Source organism: Ovis canadensis, chromosome 9 (genome assembly GCF_042477335.2).
Source record: "Ovis canadensis isolate MfBH-ARS-UI-01 breed Bighorn chromosome 9, ARS-UI_OviCan_v2, whole genome shotgun sequence".
NCBI classification, from domain to species: domain Eukaryota; kingdom Metazoa; phylum Chordata; class Mammalia; order Artiodactyla; family Bovidae; genus Ovis; species Ovis canadensis.
In genome coordinates, this window is record NC_091253.1 from 85,297,854 (window position 1) to 85,322,573 (window position 24,720).

At 42.4% G+C, this 24,720-nt stretch overlaps 1 protein-coding gene across 48 annotated transcripts in view; it reads left to right on the plus strand.

Moving 5' to 3' along the window:
• Positions 1 to 24,720, plus strand: part of NCALD (neurocalcin delta) — a 478,889-nt gene that overhangs the window by 83,658 nt on the left and 370,511 nt on the right. For 2 of the 48 annotated variants that reach the window (XM_069600470.1, XM_069600482.1), the window contains one exon: positions 8,169 to 8,213. The exons of the other annotated variants lie outside the window; for them this stretch is intronic. The gene's annotated coding sequence lies outside the window, so the exon portion shown is untranslated. Of the gene's footprint in view, positions 1 to 8,168; positions 8,214 to 24,720 lie in introns of those variants that run through there. 48 annotated transcript variants of the gene reach the window in all.

Below are 24,720 nucleotides of genomic sequence, written 5' to 3' on the forward strand. Positions count from 1 at the left end.
ATGATGCCTAAGCTGAAACTCCAGTACCTTGGCCACCTCATGCGAAGAGTTGACTCACTGGAAAAGACTGATGCTGGGAAGGATTGGGGGCAGGAGGAGAAGGGGACAACAGAAGATGAGATGGCTGGATGGCATCACAGACTCGATGAACATGAGTCTGAGTGAACTCTGGGAGATGGTGATGGACAGGGAGGGCTGGCGTGCTGCGATTCATGGGGTTGCAAAGAGTCGGACATGAATGAGCGACTGAACTGAACTGAGTACATATCTGTAAATCCCCAATTCCTAATTTATCCCTTCCCCTCTTTCCTCTTGGTAACCATAAGTTTGTTTTGTATGTCTGAGTCGATTTTTTTTTGTAATGAGTTCATTTGTACCTTTTTTTTAAGACTCCATATTTGTTTTTCCCTATCTGACTTACTTCACTTAGTATGATACTCTCTAGGTCCATCCATGTTGCTGCAAATGGCAGTAGTTCATTCCTTTTTAAGGCTTAGTAATATTCCATTATATATGCAGTATGTGTACACACACACCCCACACCTTCTTTACCCATTCGTGTGTCAATGGACACTTAGGTTGCTTTCATATCCTGGCTATTGTAAATAGTGTTGCTATGAACACTGGGGTGCGTGTGTCTGTTTGAATTAGAGTTTGTGTCTTTTATGAATATATAGCCAAGAGTGGGATTGCTGAATCATATGGTAGCTCTATGGTTAGTTTTTTAAGCAACCTCCATCCTGTTTCCCATTGTGACTGTATGAATTTATATATTCTCAACAACAGTATAGGAGGGTTCCCTTTTCTGGACAGGGGTTGGTTTATTTTCCCTTGAACTTTTTGTGTGGCTATAGTCTTTACATTTAACATTTTCAACTAAAACTGAAATCTTAGTCTCCCTCAGAACTGCATTTCTTAGCTGACGCCTTATAACAAAAATATTTCATTTGGTCACTTTTTCCCCCTGTCAAAATTGCTCTCAGAATGTGCTTCCCTTTATATATGTTATTTTTGCTTTACCCATCTAAGAACAGCAACAATTTGTACTTTTTTATGTCAAGTTTTCTTAGTTTTTACTTTTCTAGGAGCTCTGTCTGGCTTGTATTTGTACATTTAATCAAAAATGGTACATTTAATTTGGCAATTGGAGCTTTTACTTAACAATTAGAAAATAATATGGATTATTTTTATGTAACATTAGAAAGTCACTATGATCTAACAAAGACTTATCATCTCAGTTCTGTAAATTAACTCAGTCTATTCTAAAAACAGTATGTGATATACATATATATTTACTACTGCTTGAGTTTAAACTCCACAGAGGAAGGATTTTGGTTAGCTTTGTCCACTATATATCTCAAGGTTGTAGGAAAACATCTGGCACATAGTAGGTGCTCAATAAATATTGTTTAATACAGATGACCCTTGAACAACATGGGGACTGGAATACCGACCATCCAGGCAGTCAAACATCCCCCTATAACCTTACAGTTGACCCTCCAATTCATGGTTCACATCTGTGGACTCATCCAACTGCAGATCATGTAAAACTATAGTAAGTATTTAGTGAAAAAACATCCACATATGAGTGGACCTACACAGTCCAAACCCATGTTGCTCAAGGGTCCACTGTAATTGACAAACGTGTGTGAGGAATACAGATAAAGTAGTCTGAGGAACAACAGCATCTTTGCTCCATCTATTCTTCCAAATCGGTGAGCATCTTTATGACCATTACTTTGTTATGTGTGTGTGTGTGTGTGTGTGTGTGTGTGTGTGTGCGCGCGCGCGCACGCGCACTGTAACACCATCAGTTGTTTTATTTATTTATTTTTAACTTTTTGTTTTGTATTGGAGTATAGCCAATTAACAATGTTGTGATAGTTTCAGGTGGACAGTGGAGGGACTCAGCCATACATATAGATATATACATCTTCCCCAAATCTCCCATCCAGGCTGCCACATAACATTGAGCAGAGTTCCCTGTGCTGCACAGTAGGACCTTGTTGGTTATCCATTTTAAATATAGCAGAGTGTACACATCAATCCCAAACTCCCTTTTTCTTTCTCCCATTCTTCCCCGCTGGCAACAATGAGTTATGACCATTACTTTGAACTCAGTCAGCACCTAGGTCAGCACCTGACTGAATGCCAGACTCTCAGGCAGCAGCTCTTAAACTATGCAATAATAGACAGTCCTGTGGGACCACAAGCATAAACCCAGTTGGCTACCAGACCAGGTGGTTTGGAGGTGTCCCTTGGGTGACAGTCACAGAAATCAGTGCTCTGGAAAAGCATATAACCTCCTTTCTGGGAGACCCTGGTGGGCTGTAGTGAGGCAGTTGTTCAGTTCCTAAGTCGTGTCTGACTCTTTGTGACCCCATCGACTGCAGCACTCTAGGCTTCCCTGTCCTTTACCATCTCCTAGAGAGTGCTCAAACTCCTGTCCGCTGAGTCAGTGATGCTATCTAACCATCTCATCCTCTGCTCCCTATTCTCCTCCTGTCCTCGGTCTTTTCCAGCATCAGGGTCTCTTCCAATGAGTTCGCTCTTCGTATCAGGAGGTCAAAGTATTGGAGCTTCAGCACTGGAAGGCATTAGCCTTTCCAATGAATATTCAGGGTTGATTTCCCTTTGGATTGACTGGTTTGATCTCCTTGCAGTCCAAGTAACTCTCAAGAATCTTCTCCAATACCACAGTTCAAAAGCATCATTCTTCAATGTTCACCCTTCTTTATGGTCCAATTCTTGTATCCAACTACTGGAAAAACCATAACTTTGACAATATGGACCTTTGTCGGCAAAGTGATGTCTCTGCTTTTTAATATGCTGTCTCATAGTGAGGCAGACGGAGAGTGAAAAGATGGGGTCCCCCAGATTACATTCCTGACTGCCCCTCTGTAGCCTCCAAGTGTGTGCCAACCTGAAACCTGCCTTTCAAGTTGAAGCTCCATAATAAGCAAATAGGCCTCTTTCAAAGAGAGACTTTGGAGAGAGGATGTATTTTGGTCTGCTGTCTGTGTGGTATCCTGGGTGGGCAGCCTGCCAAGAACTGTCTCTCTGATTGTTACAGTCCCATAGGACCATCGAGGACAGCCTCCCTGGTCACTAGAGTGAGGTGTTCCAGGGATTTCCCTGGGTGGAAGCTGCAAAACCCAGGATACTTGGTGTAAAAGCTGGGACACTGGACCTAAAAACCAGGCACCAGACATGTGTAAAAGCTCCTCTCTGGGAGACAGTGGTGCTGTGGAGCGCTGGAGAGTGCAAGAATGACACCTTCCAAGGGAAAAGAAAAAAATCAATATGGCTTTACCTAGAGAGAGAGTGCTGAAATGGTGCCCACCAGGATCCCAACAGGCCCCAGCCCCTCAGGCTGATGCTATAAGATTTGCAAATGAATCTCTTTGGTGTAAAGTCTGTTTGTTTCTTGAACAGTTGCTTTTGCACTGGACCCTGGTGAGTGAGTGAGTCTGTGCCCTTAGAGAGGCCTTTCTCAGTTCACTACAGCACTTCAAGTCTTGTGGATGTGAGCCTCGTTAATTTTCAAAGCCAAATATTTAGGAGGTTCGTCTCTCAGCAGTAGGTCTTAAATATGGGGTATGAACCCCTCTCTCCTCAGGGGGATGCTCTGGCTTTGTGAGTTCCCATCAGGATTGCAGGTCGCTGCCCTGGGGTGGGGTTTACGGCAATGCCCCGGCTCAGCCTCTCCTGCTCACTTTGATGTGGCTCCTTTCTTGTTTGTAGACATGAAGCCCCTGCACAGCCGGTTTTAAGGTCTTTTTCAGAGGAAATTGTTCTATTCAGTGTGTCTGGGGGAGGAGGTGAGTTCAGGATCTTCCTACGTTGCCATCTTGGCCGGCCTCCCTCCATATTATATTTGCTTCAGTCAAGAAATTCTCCCTGCTGTGGCATTGGGGAACTAGTGATTGACTGAATTTTATGAATTTTATACTTTTTTGTTGTTGTTGTTAAGAGTGTTTGGTTTGTTTTTGCTTTCTGATCCTTGTGGAGTTGGTACTCGCTATTGATTTACTTATTCAATTAGCTTGTGCTAAGTTGCTTCAGTTGTATCCGAATCTAGGTGACCCTATGGACTGTAGCCCACCAGGTTCCTCTATCCATGGGATTCTCCAGGCAAGCATACTGGAGTGGGTTGCCATGCCCTCCTTCAGGGGACCTTCCTGACTAAAGGAGCAGGTAGAAATTTCAGGCTAAAAATTTAGACATATAAGAAATAATATGTTTATTTATTTTATTTTAAATAATACGTTTAAAATTTTAAATTAAATTTGACTTGCACATCTCATCTTCTGAGTGTAATCTCAGTCATTCTTGAGGTTCCTTTCCTTCTCAGGGTTGCACTAGAATTGAGGAGGCTTATGGCTAAAGTACTTGGAATACAGGCAGAAAGTCTCTAATTATAAAACAGTAGAACCTGGACCTGGATGCAGGGTCCAGACTTCCAAGCTGTACTGCACATATGCTTGACCACATCCTCAGGGCATTGTTATCTGGGGGTGGCCAGGTCCTCCTCTCTCTGTGTCTCCCACCCTGCCTAACTTGTGCTGACCATGGTGGACAACTCTTAAAGCAACCAACCAGTGAACCTCAGTGCTTAACATAATAAATGGTTAGACTGGTTGGATCTCCTTACAGTCCAAGGGACTCGCAAGAGCCTTCTCCAACACCACAGTTCAAAAGCATTAATTCTTCGTGCTCAGCTTTCTTTATAGTCCAACTCTCACATCCATACATGAACTGGAGAAACCATAGCTTTGACTAGGTGGATTTTTGTTGGCAAAGTAATGTCTCTGCTTTTTAATATGCTGTCTAGGTTGGCCATAGCTTTTCTTCCAAGGAGTAAGCATCTTTTAATTTCATGGCTGCAATCACCATCTGCAGTGAGTTTGCAGCCCCCCAAAATAAAGCCTCTCACTGTTTCCATTGTTTCCCCATCTATTTACCATGAAGTGATGGGACCAGATACCATGATTTTAGTTTTCTGAATGTTGAGCTTTAAGCCAACTTTTTCACTTTCCTCTTTCACTTTCATCAAGAGGCTCTTTAGTCCTTCACTTTCTGCCATAAGGGTAGCATCATCTGCATATCTGAGGTTACTGATATTTCTCCCAGCAATCTTGATTCCCGCTTGTTCTTCATCCAGCCTAGCTAGCATTTCTCTTGATGTACTCTACCTATAAGTTAAATAAATAGGGTGACAATATACAGCCTTGACGTACTCCTTTCCCAGTTTGGAACCAGTCTGTTGTTCTATGTCAGTGCTAACTGTTGCTTCCTGACCTGCATACAGGTTTCTCAAGAGGCAGGTCAGGTGGTCTGGTATTCCCATCTCTTTCAGAATTTTCCACAATTTATTGTGATCCACACAGTGAAAGGCTTTGGCATAGTCAATAAAGCAGAAGTAGATGTTTTGCTGGAACTCTTGTGCTTTTTCGATGATCCAATGGATATTGGCTATTTGATCTCTGGTTCCTCTGCCTTTTCTAAATCCAGCTTGAACTCTGGAAGTTCATGGTTCACATACTGTTGAAGACTGGCTTGGAGAATTGTGAGCATTACTTTGCTAGCATATTAGATGAGTACAATTGTGTGGTAGTTTGAGCATTCTTTGGCATTGCCTTTCTTTGGGATTGGAGTGAAACCTGACCTTTTCCAGTCCTGTGGCCACTGCTGAGTTTTCCGAATTTGCTGACATATTGAGTGCAGCCATTTCACAGCGTCATCTTTCAGGATTTGAAACAGCTCAACTGGAATTCCATCACCTCCACTAGCTTTGCTCGTAGTGATGCTTTCTAAGGCCCACTTGACTTCACATTCCAGGATGTCTGGCTCTAGGTGAGTGATCACACCATCGTGATTATCTGGATCATGAAGATCTTTTTTCAATAGTTCTTCTGTGTATTCTTGCCACTTCTTCTTAATATCTTCTGCTTCTGTTAGGTCCATACAATTTCTGTCCTTTATCGAGCCCATCTTTGCATGAAATGTTCCTTTGGTATCTCTAATTTTCTTGAAGAGATCTCTAGTCTTTCCCATTCTGTTGTTTTCCTCTATTTCTTTGCGTTCATCACTGAGGAAGCCTTTCTTATCTCTCGTTGCTATTCTTTGGAACTCTGCATTCAAATAGGTATATCTTTCCTTTTTTCCATTGCCTTTTACTTCTCTTCTTTTCTCAGCTGTTTGTAAGGCCTCCTCAGACAACCATTTTGCCTTTTTGCATTTGTTTTTCTTGGGAATGGTCTCAATCACTGCCTCCTGTACAATGTCATGAACCTCCATCCATAGTTCTTCAGGCACTCTGTTTATCAGTTCTAATCCCTTGACTCTATTTGTCACTTCCGCTGTAATCATAAGGGATTTGATGTAGGTCATACCTGAATGGTCTAGTTGTTTTCCCTACTTTCTTCAATTTAAGTCTGAATTTGACAATAAGAAGTTCATGATCTGAGGCACAGTCAGCTCCCAGTCTTGTTTTTGCTGACTGTATAGAGCTTCTCCATCTTTGGGTGCAAAGAATATAATCAATCTGATTTTGGTGTTGATCATCTGGTGATGTCCATGTGTAGAGTCTTCTCTTGAGTTATTGGAAGCAGGTGTTTGCTATGACCAGTGTGTTCTCTTGGCAAAACTCTGTTAGCCATTGCCTTGCTTCATTTTGTACTCCAAGGCCAAATTTGCCTAAGACTCCAGGTATTTCTTGACTTCCTACTTTTGTATTCCCCTATAATGAAAAGGATCTCTTTTTTGGGGTGTTAGTTCTAGAAGGTCTTGTATGTCTTCATAGACCCATTCAACTTCAGCTTCTTCAGCATTACTGGTCAGGGCATAGACTTGGATTACCGTGATATTGAATGGTTTGCCTTGGAAACAGAGATCATTCTGTCGTTTTTGAGACTGCATCCAATTACTGCATTTTGGACTCTTTTGTTGACTGGTGAAACCTACTCCATTTCTTTGAAGGGATTCTTGCCCACAGTAGTAGATATAGTGGTAATCTGAATTAAATTCACCCATTCTAGTCCATTTTAGTTCACTAATTACTAAAATGTCAATGTTCACTCTTACCATCTCCTATTTGACCTCTTCCAATTTGCCTTGATTCATTGACCTAACATTCCAGGTTCCAATGCAATATTGTTCTTTACAGCATCAGACTTTGCTTCCATCACCAGTCACATCCACAGCTGGGTGTTGTTTTTGCTTTGGCTCTGTCTCTCCTTTCTTTCTGGAGTTATTTCTCCACTGATCTCCAGTAGCATATTGGGCACCTACTGACCTGGGGAGTTCATCTTTCAATGTCCTATCTTTTTGCCTTTTCATACTGTTCATGGGATACATGGTAGACCACAGAATTAGTTCTCATGTGAGTCTTTGGGTGAAAGAGTGGAAGAGAAAGCCAATTGTGTAGAACAGGAATGATAACACTGGAAGACTGGAAATGTAACTGTAATTCAAAAGAAGGGAGCAAATGTGGAGCATGCGATGAAAAGGATTCTGGCATTGGGAAGCCAGATGGAAAATAGTGTTATTAGACTATGAAAGATAGAAGGAAAAACAGGCCCCATGTAATATGAAAGGGGAAGTCTGTTTGCTAGCCATGATTTGCTTCCGGTCTCTATTCTCCACTCCCTCTTTCTATGGGCTCCTGCTTCCTGCTGCAGAATTGTGAGGTGTGTTAAGACAACAATATCTGGAATGAGGTCTTGAGCTACAAAATTCTCAATAAAGAGAATGTACAACTGATACTGCTTAGTCTGCTTAAACGGTGCATGTTTAACTTTTTGAATATGGTTTGCATTATTTCAAAATTCAAAGATACCCATGTTCTATGGTATCCAGAGGCAGTTGTGGTGATTTAGAAATATAACCCCTACTGGTACTTTACTAGATTCTCTTCCTGGAAATTATGTCAAGGTCATAAATGGACAATTGGTATCTGTGTGTGTGTGTTTGAGCTGATTCTGTATCACTTAAAAGTACACAGTTGAAGGATAAGAAAAAGTCATAGCAGAGTTAAATGTTTGAATTACATGGTATTTTTCTTTCAGAGATACCTGATCTGAGTTAATCCTGACATGGTCTGAAGATTTAGATTTAGATTTATTTTTTGTTTTGAAATGGCTTCATGTGTTTCCCTGTCATTTTAGGTGCCCCAGAATCGGTGTGCTGGAAAGAAGCAGAAATAGAAATAGGTAATGACCCAGGGTTTGCACAGTTGAGGGGAAAACTCACAGCGTGGGCTCATTTCTTGATGTGGGTTAGGACCAGGCAGCAGTTTGGGGGAGGTTTGATGGGTTCAGAAAACAGTATCATTTTATCATTTTAGTTTCTAGAATCAGAAAGATTGCTTTCAGTCGTCAGGAGTCCTCCTTTAAAATGCAAGTAATTCAGAGCCAGGCCATGACCACCCAATGCGTACATTGTAGGTTAGCTTTTCTGCTGGAACTAGTGGAAATGGGCTGAAGGGTCGGTGTGCAGGGGCAGATGGACAGCGGTAAGGCTTGCAGGAGGTCCGAGCGGGATGGGACATGGTGCTGACGGGACTGAGGGAAGGACATCAAAGACAAGCATTAGGCCGAATGCCTCCTTCATAACTCGACTTCCTTTGTGAAATGTGGTGCTTCGATTGAAGACTTTACTCCACTATTTTAACATAAATTTGTGTGTTTTGCACTGATGACTTGGGGTGCAAAAGCTCATGTTGCTTTCTCAGAGTTTGAGAAAAAAATGAGGTGGCATTCCTTTTCAGAGATGGCCCACAGTCCAGGTTAACCTGTGGACATCTGCCTTTCTCACTGCTGATTTTCCCTCTCCTGCCTAACCATGTCTTGAAAGGAAATGGTGTTCTGTTAAAACTATTTCACACTTGTAATTAAATGGCTATTTATGTAATTAATGGCTGCCTCCTAGGCTGTGCCCCAGGCCTTACAAGCCAGAACTCTGTCTTGTTTGTGGTGTGTCCTGCAGGTCCAGCACCATGCCACTCAGAGTAGGGGTGCCATGAAGATTCTGGAGCGACTGAACAAGCTCTGATTAACTGCAAAGTGATAGTAGAGACACAAACTTTCTCTTACCTTAGGTAGAAAATTTCAATTGGTCTTTTTTTTTTAAAGTATTTATTTATTTGGCTGCATTGGGTCTTAGCTGCGGAATGCGGGGTCTTCAGTTGTGGCATATGAACTCTCAGTTGCAGCACGTGGGATCTAGTTCCCTGAGCAGGGATGGAACCTGGGCTTTTGGGTGCACAGAGTCTTAGCCACTGGACCACCAGGGAAGTTCCTGCTTTAGTTGATCTTCTAAATAAATAAGGTCCTAGGAATCGAGAACCCAATACAGAAAATACATTTTAGGAAGAGTAAGTGAGGAGGGAGCTGTCCTTGGGGAGAGAATTTTTTCTGGTTCAGTGTCTTCGTGATACTCTTAGAACATACAAGCGGCCATGTTTTGGACTTCTGTGGGGAGCCTGCATTTTAATCATTTTAGTATTTATTGGCCTCATGGTCAGAGGAAAAGGAAGTGTGAAGAAAAATGACTCATTTTGCTACTTGTTAGCAACTGTATGTTGAGTCAGGAAGGTGAAACTAAGACCTCAAAGAATTTGGGTGGGTTTTTGAAGGACTTGTTTGTCTCCTCTTAAATTATTGAGAGTCATATATAGTTATAAAATTGTATATAGTTATAAAGTTATTATTAAAAACTGCCAAGAAAACCCCCGAAATCTTATCTCCTTGGAAATACGTTAGGGTGTAACTGTGCTAGATGTTTGGGAGGGCTGGGAGGACAGTGGTGGTATTCATAATATTGGTGCTGCAAGAGGTGACTCCCATACTGCAAGAAGAGTCTACCATTGGAGATTAGGTCCTGGAAGGGAAGATGCAGGTGATGGGTGTAAAAAGCTGAACATTACTGGTGGGACTATAAATTGGAACAGCCACTGTGGATGTTCCCTAAAAAAATAAAAATAGAGCTACCATATGATCGAGCCATCCCACTCCTGGGCATATATCTGGAGAAAACTGTAATTGAAAACATACATGCACCCTAATATTCATAGCAGCACTATTTACTATAGCCAGGACATGGCACAACCTAAATGTCCATCAACAGAGGAATGGATAATGACGATGTGGTACATATATACAGTGGAATACTACTCAGCCATAAATAAAGAATAGAGTGGTGCTGTCTGAAGCAACATAGATAGACCTGGAGATTGTCCTATCGAATGAAGCAAGTCAGAGAAGGACAAATATTATGTGATGTCACTTACATGTGGAATCTAAAAAAAAAAATGGTGCAAATGAACTTGTTTATAAATGAAATAGAGTCACAGATGTAGAAAATAATCTTATGGCTATCAAGGGGGAAGAGGAGGAGGGATAAATTGGGAGACTGTGATTGACATAGGCACACAACTAAAATAGATAACTTTAGATAACTAAGAAGGACCTACTATATAGCATAACGGTACTCTGCTCAATACTCTGTAATGACCTATATGGAAAAACAAAGTAAAAAAAAGTGGGTGTATACACAGTATATGTATACTTGATTCACTTTGTGTACCTCAGAAAGTAAAACAACATTGTAAATCAACCATACGCCAATAAAAAATTAAAAAAACCCCAAACAAACAAAAAACAAAAGGCTCATTGCCTCTGCTTTTGGTGCTACCCTTTTGATGACAGTAAAGGCCTCAGCTTTATATTTATGCCTTTGAAATGGAGGAGTAACCTCTCAAAGGTTTGATGGGAACATTCTTTGGGGATCTGCCAGTAGCTGGGACAGGGGCTTGAGTGGTTCCTGGAACTGTTCACATCCCCACCCCACCCACTGTCACTCTGTCCCCGCCCCCTCACGACCCCGAGGAAACAGGAAGCTGCAGATGGCCTTCGCTGGGAGGTGGTGCCTGTGTATGGGGCGGTGGAAATACAGGGACGGATATGAAAAAAAAAAGGCTCACTGATTCACATCAGGGCAAAGTAATGTGACTTTTCAGATTAGCAGATTGAAATCTGTTGCCTCGGCTCAGCATTTCTATTTTGGGTCTGGAGAACATCTTTCCAACTGTTTCTTTCTTCTTTTTCACTCCCCCTTTCAGGCCTCCAAGCCCCTTCTGCTTTTTAGCTTTTTCATTTTTCCAGTGCTGTGGAGTTTCTTGCCTGGGGTTTCTCAGTTGCCTGGGATGAGAAGAATTGTTGAACCTGATGTTTTATCATAGGCTGGACTCCATTACAAGAATCTCAGATTGAAGCAGGCTGGGTTCTCCATATTGAGTGAATGCAAGACTAAATGAGGATACACATACCAAAAAGAACAAAGCACCAAAGAATGAAGCATGAAATTCTATTAAGAGACTAATTCCATTGTGGGCACTTCGCAAGAGCACTTCCACTGACACCACAGAACTTTGCTGCTGTTGCTGCTGCCAAGTTGCCTCAGTCGTGTCCGACTCTGTGCGACCCCATAGACGGCAGCCCACCAGGCTCCCTCGTCCCTGGGATTTTCCAATGGCAAGAACACTGGAGTGGGTTGCCATTTCCTTCTCCAATGCATGAAAGTGAAAAGTGAAAGGGAAGTTGGTCAGTCGTGTCCGACTCTTAGTGACCCCATGGACTGCAGCCTACCAGGCTCCTCTATCCATGAGATTCTCCAGGCAAGAGGACTGGAGTGGGGGGCCATTGCCTTCTCCACATAACTTTGCACATTGGCTCAGACATCCATGACAGAAAGTTTGGATTCCCGTGTGGTATATAATTTTTGTGCATTTCATAACATCAATACAACAGAAACTGTTTAGTTGCTATAGACAATGATTATCTGTATCATATATATATGTATTTATACACACACATATGTACATCACAGATATGTGATATACATACATACATACATAAACACATGCCTACATACACATATACATAGATACACACAAATTCATAAATGTATTTTCCCCTCTCTGTGCCTCTGCTGGCTTCAGCAGCTGTGCAGGTGTTTGGCAATTTACTGGGATGGGACAACTGAGAGAAATGAAATCCAAGAATTGTTGAATTGCATCTCATGACCAATGAAGTATTGGCTCTTTCTAGTATTTCAAGTAAGGGGTAAAGAAATTGGATATTTAGAATTGTTTTTAATTTTGATATTTTATTTCTAAGGAACACTAATATTTACAAAACTCCTTATCTTTTCCTTTTCATTCCTTTTGCTCTTAAGGGACAACTTTGTTAACTTTGTTAACTTTGCTAAGTTAAAATACTGTAGGATTAATCTCTTAAATATATCTGTCTATTAATTTGTACTGAGTGATTTTTGATTTAGCTTTTCCTTTAATTGGTTAGTTACAGTATTACTGACTTAAGCAATGTTGAAGTTTCTGTTTCAGTTCCCGTCTGTAAGTCACAATTAATGAAAAGCCTTTTCTCTTCAAATGCATCATCGTCTTGCAGGAGGGTGTTTATACATTCTCCCTTTGATCTATTTTTAGACATAAGATTGAAACTAATAAATATTCTCATGTCATCCAGAAGTAAGAAGGTAATGTCAGCATTGTCTTAATATCTATTACATTTTATTGTGTCTCTCAGATAGATTCTTGGAACAGTACTTGACACAGAGGAGTTGGTATATCAATGTTTGCGATGATGATGGTGATGATGATGATGATATTCCAGAAATGTCTGTGTATATCCTGGGACTGATCGAGTAATTGATTTAGACATCTAGCATCATGAACAGATTCACTGAGCAAGTACTCCATGTAGGCACTGTGCTTGACCCAGAGGTTTTGGAGGTCAGTAAGATTTAGTCCTTATCCCGAAGTGTTAGTTGCTCAGTTGTGTCTGACTCTTTGTGACTCCGTGGACTGTAGCCCACCAGGCTCCTCTATGCGTGGAATTCTCCAGGCAAGAATACTGGAGTGGGTAGCCATTCTCTTCTCCAGATCTTCTTGACCCAGGGATTGAACCTGGGTCTCCTGCACTGAAGGCAGATTGTTTACCGTCTGAGCCACCAGGGAAGTCCATCCATATCCCGAAGGGGCCCTCTGTTGGTGGAATGCTGTTTTTGACCTGCATCAACTGTAGAAGTAGAAATGGCTTGACAGATGAAGAGAGAACAGTGTTCACACAGAGAGTGGGAGAATATACAGTGATTCAGCAGATGTTGGTTGTATTTTGAAGGCTTAAGCCTAGTTGTGCCATGGAGATGTGGGAGCCACCCACTGGTTCTCCCTCAGTCCTCCTTGTCCCAGTGGCATGTGTTTGAGGGGTCTGGGTTGGGTTAGAGGAACATAAACGTGTCTCACATGAGTCTCTAGGGACTTGCCCTGCACCCTGGCAGTGTGGGGGAGTGACCTTCGTCAGTCTCCTCTCCTCTCGATTCAAGATGCTCAGAGTTCTGGAGTTGGAGGTTGGAAGACGAAGGGTTAACACCAGGGTTGCTGCAGCTGAATCTACAGCATAAAAGCGACTGAGGATGAGATCACTTCTGTTTTGGGAACCTAAAGGCAAACACAGTTGCATTTGTTCGTGTAATCACGGCCTTGTTTGAGGTTGTTTATGTTTAGAAAGTCATGTTGGAATATTTATCAGTTGGGGTAAAGAAACCAACCCTGGCTACTTAGGCCAGAAAGGATTCCACTGGAAGGCTATCAGGCAGCTCTTAGAATTGAAGGAAAGGGATGAAATACGTGACCTAGCCTCAGAAAGGAAGTTGGACAGTTCTAAGGTTCTAAATATTGGGTAACTGAGGGATGGCTTTTCAGGACTTGCGTTGGGATCAATCAACAGCAGTCATTTTCCATCCTGACATTCTTTCCCTGGAGACTCAAATTCCTGGAAGAGCGAGTTGGCTGGGTCATTCTGCCCATCCATTTCTCAGAAGGTTGAGACTGCAAGGAGCTAGGGGGTTCCTCTTGGTGGATGCTGGGAAGGCAGACACTGACAGATAGCCACTCTTGCCATAAAACGATGGTATATTTCTCAGGCCTCCCACTTCCCAATATTTCTGATCTATTTAGTCATAGGTAGTCTATGAAGAAAACTTTTGATCTTTTAGTGCATGGCTTGGGCATGCTGGTAACTCTGAATGAGCAACAGGAGGTGATGGACCTGTGGTCCAGGAGGTGATGGGTGGACCTATGGACCCCAGAATGGGAGGTTGCACATAAGTGGCTTCATGATGCACTATGGTTCGGAAGCCATAGAGTGGAGACAGTGGGCAGGCTCAGTGTTTCTCTAATGGAGGTCTGCATTTCCCTGGAGGACTCTCAAAGAGAACTTCAAAAATGGGAAGTTTCATTTCAATAATAATTTTAAAAATTGGTCCCTTTATCTACTTATTCTGGATCAGCTGATGATACGTAACACCACAAGTGCTGAGTTCCTTCTGTATTCATTTTTGGGGCATTGGGTTTTCTGAAGCTCTGGCTCTGATAGAAATTCATTAACTGTCATGGTCTAATGAGAGAAAAATAGAAGCAGGCTTAATATAAAAATAATCTTTGCATCAAGTGCAGACCAAATGATATCACAGAGTGCTGTTTTTAGAAGAGAGAGAAATGTTTGGGGAATGGTGTTTTCATACGGCAAGTAGCAGCACAGGCGTGATGAATGCAAGGGAAATGGGGCCGCAGCCATTAGCTCCGCGGGCAAATTGAAAGCAGCAATTTAGTGTCAACGAAACAACCTAATCCTTTACATGCACTAATGGTATTTTGAATTTTATTGGCTTTGCAGTTTTGTCTGAGTTTAATTTGTCCATTTATTTTTATAGTGGTATGAGATTGCCAGCATAAGAGATAGATCTACACTTACAAATGTAAAGTCCTTTTATATGTTTATCTATTTAAGCAAATTAAAATAAAAAATAGCTTTGGTCAACTCTGGAGGTCCTAGAGGAATTTTGTTTCTTTAAAAGGAAAAGTCTCTTATTCAGGTTTTGGAAATGCTGGTCTGTGGGGGACATTTGCCCCACAACCCATCCCATCTCCATGGGAGACATACACTTCCCCACCCCAGGGATGCTGGGTGTGGTCATGCCACTTGCTTTAGCCAGAAAGCAGGGGCTTGAAAGGAGCTGGTGTTTCAGTTTGGCCTCTCCTTTTTCTATTGTTCTCTGGGAGAGGATAATGACTTAGGTGCTGTTGGTCGGAAGAGAATGACAGACACGTGGAGCGGACTGGAATTCAGCTGAGCCCAGCCCAGATTAGCTGAACTCTAGCCAACCAACAGATGTGTCAGCAAAAGAGAAATTGTTGCTTCTTGCTTACTGAGAGAATAATTGCTTATTATTGCATGATATTCCGAGGTGGTTTGCAACACAGTTTTATAATAGTGATAACTGATTGATATGGTCTAGCACATTGGTTAGTTAGCACTAGAGTGTATATGTTTGGGTTTAAAAAAATTATTTATTTGTTTTAATTGGAGGATAATTACTTTACAATATTGTGATGGTCTCTGCCATACATCAACATGAATCGGCCATAGGCATACACGTGTCCCCTCCCCTCTAAACCCCTCTCCCACCTTCCTCCCTGTCCCTTCCTTCCAGGTTGTCACAGAGCACCGGCTTTGGGTTCCCTGCGTCATACATCAAACTCTCAGGGGCTATCTATTTCACATATCGTAATGTATATGTTTCAATGCTGTTCTTTCAAATTATCCCACCCTCTCCTTCTCCCACTGCGTCCAAAAGTCTGTTTTTATGTCTGTGTCTCCTTCGCTGCCCTGCACATCAGATTGTTGTCAGTACTGTCTTTCTAGATTCCATGTATATAATACTCTTGGATTTTAATGAACACTATGTACCAGTTATTGCTGTGGGTACTGTGGCTATGGAAGTCTTCAAAAAACAGACCAAGTCTCAGCCCTTAGGGAGTGCATATTCTAGTGGATGTTCAATAATTTTTCTCAACTATTTATGGATCTGATAAATGCTTTGTTTTTTCCCTTTTCCAGCAGGGCAAACTAACATTGCACTGACATGTTTGCAAAGTGACCATTATCTGGATAGAGGGGATTTTGTCTACCTGTGTGGTGTTATCTGCATATGTATGTCATATATTGAAACAGAAAAGTCAGGGAATAACTTGACTACTTGATGTTGCCACCATTATCATCAAAACTGCCTTTGTTAAGGCATTTACTTCTCTTGACTCATGGCCAGAAGTGTTTAGAAAAGAATATAAAAATAGATGGAAAAATAAGAGCATCATCACTTTGTCTACCAATTTTGCTCTTGCTTGATTTTACTTCATACCAAGTTTTGACTGGGTTCCATAACTAAAAATAATCTCCCTGCGTACGTGAAATTTCACCAGGGTAAATGGCTGTGTGTGTGCTTATATTTATGCATGTCTGAAAATTCTGCCGACTGCAGAGGTCTGTGGTGGCTGGTCTGGAATGAAAACATCATCCTGGGAAGGGAATTTGAATGTAATGTTGAATACATTTAAAAATATTATTCAAATGATGGAAAAGTTCAGTTTTACGACTTTGGAGACTATTGGGAATCAGTAGCAAAAATTCACATTTCTTGTTTCATGGAGAGCAGAGCTGAAATGCAGCTGTATGTATTAAATTCTCAGAGGCCTTAAAGCTGAAAGGCCCATTTTGGGTGGGTTTAACTCTAGAAATGTAAGGCTTGCCTGTCCAGGTTAGCCCTTGATTTTGTTGTTGCTGATGTTCAGTTGCTAAGTCATGTCCAGCTCTTTTGTGACCCCATGGACTGCAGCACACCATGTCTCCCTGTCCTCCGCTACCTCCTGGAGTTTGCTCAAGTTCATGTCCATTAAATCGGTGATGCTATCTAGCTATCTCATCCTCTGCCACCTAGATAGATAGTAGCAAATACCAGGCAGTTTGAAAAATGACTAGTTCCACTTGGAATGTGGTGAAGTTTGATGTTTTTAGCTTTGATGTTCAATTCCCTTTTGTCTAGGTCTCAAATGTCAGTTGGCTAGGGCGGGGTAACCCTATTGACAGACATGGAGTACTTGGATGTCCATCAGAGCGTGAAAGGTCTTTCTCCCTCCATCCTGGGGATCCATTGGTAGGTGAAAGTCTAGTTTACTGAGAGCAGCTGGCTTCCCTCTCTGTCCATTCTATAGGTAGTCATACTCTTGGCTAAACTTAACTCACCATAATCTTTGGGGTGGTGTTCCTTGCACTTTCTTAGAACCTCTGTTTTGTCTTTCTGGAGGAAGTAAGGAGGGAATGGTTTGCAAGCATGTGGAGTGTATTACTGGGGTATTTTTTCCAGTCATTTAGATATAATGCTTTATTTCTAGGTTAAGACATGAATGATTTCCTCCTGATTGAGTTAAGCCTCAGGACATAGATGCCTAATTGTAACGTGATCTCATAGGATCTGCTCTCAAGGCTGTTGAGTTTTCCCGGTTCTCTGGCGACCTGCCGTTTCCCAGGGCCTGGACACTTTGACTGGTTTGTGTTCATGATCAAGGTGTTGCAATGACTGGAGGGAAGCATTAAGTGCTAAAGTAACTGAACCTGAATTGAGAGTCTGGTTTCGTAAGAAAGACCTCCATGTGCTTGGTTGGGAAAGTTTATCTACCTAAACTCCCCTCCAACAAGGCCTAGGCCAAGTGATACTGGCCAGTGCCTGGACTTGGAAGTGAGGTCTCCTAAGACTGACTGTCAGAGAAAGGGTTGGAACCAGAGGTCTGGGGTGAGCCTTGTCCTGGAGCTGTGGTTCCCAAAGTGTGTTCTCTGACCAGCATCTTCTGTATTGCTGGGAACTTATTAGAAACATCACGGCCCAACTCCAGAGCTGCTGATTCAGACACCCTGGGGATGGAGCTCCAGACAGATTGTTCTAACAAGCCCTCTGGGGACCCTAAATTGAAGAATCACAGCCCTAAAAAGAGCATCAGGGATCCCAAATCTGTCACTCAGGGTTGGAGGGGGGCCATCCAGGGCTCATCATGAAAAAGATTTCCCCTGATATCAGTTAACACATTTAGCAGAATAGTCACTTTTTAAAATATGGCAATTAAAAAAAATTTACTTATTTATCGGCTGGGCTGGGTTTTCATCGCTGTGCGCAGTGAGGGCTTTCTCTAGGTGTGGTGCACGGGCTTCTGATTGTGGTGACTTCCCTTGTTCCAGAGCATGGGCTCTAGGGAGCATGGGCTTCAGTAGCTGTGGCTTGCAGGTTCTAGAGTGCAGGCCCAGGGGTTGTGGTGCACATGCTTAGTTGCTCTGAGGCATGTGGTAGACCAGGGATCGAACCCATATCTCCTGTATTGGCAGGCGGATTCTTAGCCAGTGGACCACCAGGGAAGTCCTAGAATGGTCACTTGTAAGAGATCACTTAATACTCATTCATTTATTCCCCTAGGTGTTACCCTAGCATGTCAGGGATTCATGGCACATTGCAAACTTAGAGAAATTGGTGTTACAACCATATTTTGATATTTTACTTGTAGGTTTACACATTTTTGTAGCCTGATTTATTTTCATGTTTGCCCTGAATTCTTTTAGAACTCAGGTCTATGACTTCAGTTTTTTAAACGCTCGTTCAGTCACTCATCCATTCACTCAAATACCATGGAGCCCCTGTTATATATTAAAGCTCATATTCCGTTGTCGAGAATAGGTAACGTGGGGATGTGATGTCTAACATAAATCACAACATGCCCAGTTGAAGTGAATATGAAGAAACTTGGGAGCAAAGAGGCTGGAGTGGCCCACAGGACCTGAAGGAAGGCTGGCCTTTGGGAAGTTCTCACAGGGAAGGCAGCATTTGAACAGAGACCCAAAGGAACAAAACATTTACCAGGGGGTCAAGATAGGTAAGAATATTCTGGGTGGAGGGAATACACATGGGTCTGTATCTGCTATAAGAAATTACCAGAAAGTTGGTAGCTTAAGCCATACAAAATGATTTATTATGCTGTAGATCAGAAGTCTGACATGGGCTAAAATCAAGGTGTTGGCAGTATCCACTTCTCTCTGGAGGCTCCTAGGGGACAGTGTATATCTGTGTCTTTTCTGCTTGTATTTCTTGGTGTGTGGCATCCTTCTTCCGTCTTCAGAGACAGGTATGGTAGATGGTATCCTTCCCATGTTGCCACCTATCTGTGTATTTGCACTCATATAATTAAATTGGACCTACCTGGAAAATCTAGGATCAGATACCCAGCTCAGGGTCGCTAACCTTATTACATCTGCAAGACCCTTTGCCATGTCAAGTAACAGTCTCATGTCCCGAGGATTAGAGCATCTTCAGAGTCCATTGTTCTGCCTACCCAGGGCACAGCATGGATGCCTGAGTGTGGAGACTATTTTAGAAAGAATAAGAAAACCCAGTGTAGTTGCTCTATGTCCAGGAGTGAGGGAGAAAGTGCTTTTGAGAATGGAAATGAAAACATGTGTGTGGCAGGATGAACCAGAGATGCTTTCAGCAGAGGCCCGAGTTTAAAGTTTTAGTGACTGAGTTAATTCAGTCACTACTATTTTACAAAAAAAGAATTCCTTTCTTTGTAAAAGAAAAAATGGATATTGGCTACACGATCAAAAAGAAGTAGGTAGACAAATTCCATTTCTTCTCTTTCTAGTTTTTCTTACTTATCTGTCTCACCCACCAGAAATTTATTAGGTAAGCCACTGTGAATCACAGGAGTTTTGGTACAATATATTTGCTCTCCAGTGAAAACTAGCATTACATTGCTAGCTATAGTTTAAAAAAAAAATCAAATTTTATATTCACAGTACCTGAGGGTACATCCAGGCTGGACAGAGTGTCCCTCTGGAGTGAAATAACAGTAAATCTTGCTCACTTTCCTTTCTAACCACATTTGACCTGTGTCCTTATTCTTTCAGCTGCTTTCCTGGGTGAAGATGGTATATCACAAAAGGAGACCTTGCTGACTGTATTAAAGTCCCTAATACTTAAGTCCTTTAGCTAGAAAATACTCTTCCTTAGTGCGCTCTAGACTGCATTTTCAGATCATCATTGCCAATATTTATTGAATACTTATGAGCAATAATGGGCTTTAGGTTGGCCATAAACGCCACACCCTCTTCCATTCCAATCTCCATCAAATGTTTTATTGTATTAAAGCTCAGATTTTAAAAGCTTGGTCTTCAAGTTCTTCATGTGGCAAAACTGTCCTGAATGTAAGTCACTTTTATTAAAAATTTTTCCCTTAATACTTCACCATTGGGAAGAGATAAAAGAGAATAAAATCTGACAGGGAATGTTAGACAGATCTGAGAAATAAATGTAGATGGTGTGGATTTGGAAGAAATAATTTTCACCCAAACTGAGAATAGTTGGTCAGGGTAGGGAGAAACTCATTAATACAAGAGTGTGGGCTTGGAGGACACACAGACTTGAATTTAAATCCTGGCTCATCAAGACATGTGGAAGTGTAAAATGTAACAGCTATTTTTTTTTTTTGACAACTGCTTTAATAACCAGAGTTTGAAAATCTTAGCAATACATGTTTCTAACAGGAAAACCTTAACATATAGTCAAACTTACACAGAAATAACTTTTATTAAACATCTAGTTGTACTTTCTTCCAAACCTTCTTCAGTATACTCACAGCGGCTGAGGTCTGAAATTGAGGAATTCTATAAATAGCACTCTTTCCTGCTTGAGTTTGGAGATAATTAAGAAAGAGACACAGGAGGCAGACAGATGAAAATAATTAGCCTCACATCTAAACCAGCTTAACCTCAAGTCTAAAGCCAGATTCGTCAATCTAATTTTTGCTGTGCTCAGTCGCTGAGCTGTTTCCGACTCTTTGTGACCCCATGGACTGTAGCCTGCCAGGCTCCTCTGTCCATGGAATTTTCCAGGCAAGAATACCGGAGTGGGTTGCCATTTCCTTCTCCAGAGGATCTTCCTGACACAGGTATCAAACCTGGGCCTCTTACGTCTCCTGAACTGGCGGGAGGATTCTTTACCACTGAGCCCCCAGGGAAACCTGCTACACTTTCATCAGGCTTTAAACACGAGGCTCTGCGGGTTTGTGGATTCCCTCTTCTGAATCCATCTCAGGCAGAGCTGGAATATAAGATGTGTCCACCTCTCGGGCAGAGGGGAGAGGACCAGGGAACACACACGGTCCGAGGATACAGGCACATCTGTGGAGATGAGAGCGTGGAGCCCGCTGCCCACCACTGGCGAGCTATCAGTCGGGTACTTCACCACTTGTTTCAGCAAAGAAGAAACCGCTTCTGCTGGGATCCCAGGGCAGCCCCTGTCCTGTCTCATGCCACCCGTGAAGCTAGCCTTGGCATGTCTTTGCATTACCTCCACAGAGCCCGCTTAGATTTTATTGAAGATTTCATGATGAAGTCCAGGGATGGGGTGGGAAGTTACATCACATACCCTTTTTTTTGTCACTAAAAAAAAAAAATCCTTTTAATTCACCTTAGTCTCAGATTTTAGCATATCAGTAACTAAATCTCATAGCTTCCCTGGTGGCTTAGTGGTAAAGAAACCTGCCTGCCAGTGCAGGAGGTGAAAGAGATGCAGGTTTGATCCCTTGGTTGTGAAGATCCCCTGGAGGAGGGCGTGGCAACCCGCTCTAGTATTCTTGTCTGGAGAATCCCCATGCACAGAGGAGCCTGGAGGGCTACAGTCCATAGGGTGGCAAAGAGTCAGACATGACTGAGCACACAGGCATTTATAAACAACAGATAACTTTTTCATATGCGTGACTGTGGAATATTGAACTTTTAAGGAAAAAGCATAAAATTAAAGCTTTTAAAGCTTACTCTTCATTTTGCTGTGGTTTCGATAAAACTGGCAAAGGCATCACAAAGTTTATACACTGTAGAGTTGCCCAGCCTCACCTGGTTTCATGATTTGTTTCATCTTTAGAAAATGGTCTCTGGGGTTGTCTTGACTAAATGGCAGTCACTCATGTTTCCTGGAGTGGCTTAAATACTGCCCAGACAGTGCTTCATGTCTCAGACAGTCCTTATTTGTTTCTTATTTTACATGTAATCAGGAGGGGTGACTTACATATAGTGAGTTTTGGAAGAAGAACTTGACATACCAGGCTGACATGTACCAGGCAATATTGACAGACGCTTCCACGCTGAGTGTTTTGAACCATGTTGCACCTCCCTTTTTAAAGCCGATTTCTATGAACTCCCGAGGGGCTGAAGGTCTCAGAGCTCTTATGTGCTGTTTCTTTCTCGTTTGCAGCAGGTTACCATGCTCTCCTCTTTCAACAAGTGCTTCATTTCCGTTACTATGTACAGAGGGTTGACCCTGTGCCAGGCAAGATGCTGTGCAAGGCATTAGGGGCCAGTATGAAAGTGCTTCCATCACTTCGCTGCTGCCTATGGCAACTGCCTCCGAAGGATCTGCCCGCTTTCACTCCAGCCTTCTTCCAGGCTGTGCCTTGCACTGCTGCCGCAGGGATGCTCTTGTGCCCCGTGACCCATGCAGCCCCAGCCCTTGCCACTGCTCCCGCTGCTTTTCGGGGCAGTTAGGGTCCTGAACATGGTCTGCAGATGACAGCCCATGTTCACCCCAGGTACTTCCTCCTGCCTCTTCTCCTGCCATGACCCTCTCCCGGGGCTTCTGTTCTTCTTCCCATGGTCTCCCTTCAGTTTGTCAAAAATGGCCTTTCCCCTCCATCTCAGAACCTGGGGTATGTGGTTTTTCTGCTGGAAGGATGAGGGGGCTCCTTCATGCCTGTCCTTTTCCTCTGGGTAACTGCTACAGTTTTCACTTCAGCCTCATTCAGAGTGATCACCTCTCAGGAGTCTTACTAGGAAAATGCAGCGCAAAGCCTGTGTGTAGCAATTTGCACTTGTAGTTTTCTATTCACTTGAGAGATGCTTATCTTCTCTACTAGACTGTGAGCTGTCCAAGGATGGGGTTTTGACTATGGTCGTCATTGTATTCCCACTGCCCAGTACAGTGTAGGCTCAATAAACCCTTGTCAAATGGTTGAATGAATATAGACAGATTCTTACCCTCTAGGAATTTACAGTCTGGTGGAAGGAAGAATGACTCAAACAGAAAATTAAAATATGATGTAAGGGCTGTCTATGACAGAGGAACTATGGAATGCTATAGGATCACATGGCTACTACGGTAGACAGGGATGGGAAGGAGGAGGTGGAAGAATATATATAGTGTGGTGGTTAAAAAGCACTGGCTCTGGACTCAGGCAAAGTTATGTTCAAGTCCTCATTTTACCCTTCTTAGTTGGGTAGCCATTAGGAAGGTTATTTGACCTCATTGTACCTCAGTGTCATTATCTGTAAAATGGGTCCAATAATAATACTGAAGTCTGAAGACTTGTTCTACTTGTACTGGTGTATTAGTTACCTATTGCTGTGTAACAAATTACCCCAGAAGTTAGAAGCTTCATACAACAAATACTTATCTTACACAGTTTCTAAGATCAAGAATCCAGGAGTGGTTTAGTTGGGTGGTTCTGGCTCAGAATCTCTCATGAGGTTGTTATACTGTTGGGTGGGGCTGAAGTCTTGAGTAGGGTTGGAGGACCCACTTCTAAGTATACTTACATGGCTACAGATAGGAGGCTTCGGTTCCTTCCCTGATGAGTCTCTTCATAGGGCTGCTTATGACATGGCTTCCCCCAGAATGAATCCAAGAGAAGACAGCCCCAGACTGAAGCTGCAGTCCTTCATAATCTAACCGCAGAAGGGAGATAGCATCACTTCTGCATATCCTAGTGGTCACAGAGGCAGCCCTGGACTAATGTGGGAGAGAATTGCACAGAGGCAGGAATATGAGGAGATGGGGGCCATCTTAGAAGCTGGTTACCCAGATGGTCAGATCTCAAGGAAACCTGGGTTTGGTCTTTGGTTTGACCTGCTGAGGTTGCCCTGAAATATAAGTGGTCAGGCTCATGCTCACTGGTGAATATTTTCAAGACAAGATGCACTGATAACTCTCTCTGATGGTGTCGATTTAGAGTTTTTATGGTTTTCACTATTCCCTATTGATCTGTTCTTCTCACTAGCACTGACCAGCCCCACACAGAGCCTCTGGGATTGTTTGTTCAGTTATTCACTCACTCATCCATCCCTTCTTTCAAAAGTACATTTACTGCATTTATTGATAGTGAAATGTAGGTGTGCGAGGCTCTATAGTGAACTTTATCTCTCTGGACTGATGCAAAATCCTTTTTGAGGGAGGTGTACATTATCCCTATTTTCACAGATCTCCAGGCTGGCACTCGAGAAGCTAGGTGACTTCCTGAAGGTCATGTAGCTATTAAGGGGGCAGTTTCTGAGTTCTGACTCAGGGCTATTTCATCCCAAAGCTCATCCTCTTAAAACAAAAACAAGCATAAACCCCACTGTTCTTACTAGGGAAGTGACACAAGTTCTTTGTAAAAATTTCAGAAAATGAACAGCATAATTACATCTTTTCATATGTCTTATGATGTTATTTTCCCTTTTGGATAATTTCTGAGAAGTGTAAGTGCTTAAAAAGTATACAGAATGTTAAGGCTTTAAAAATGTACCTGGCATACTGAGTTCCTAGAAGAGTACTGAGTTACTCCCCCCAATATATGTTCTCCATACAAATCTGTATCTAAAAGATAACTAAGGATATAATTAAACTCAGATCTAAGTGTTTGTCTTGTGCCTCTCATGTGCTCAGGGGCTCTGTTTCATTCTACAACAACAGGAGGCGGGGAAAATGAGGTTCTAATAAGAGTATGGT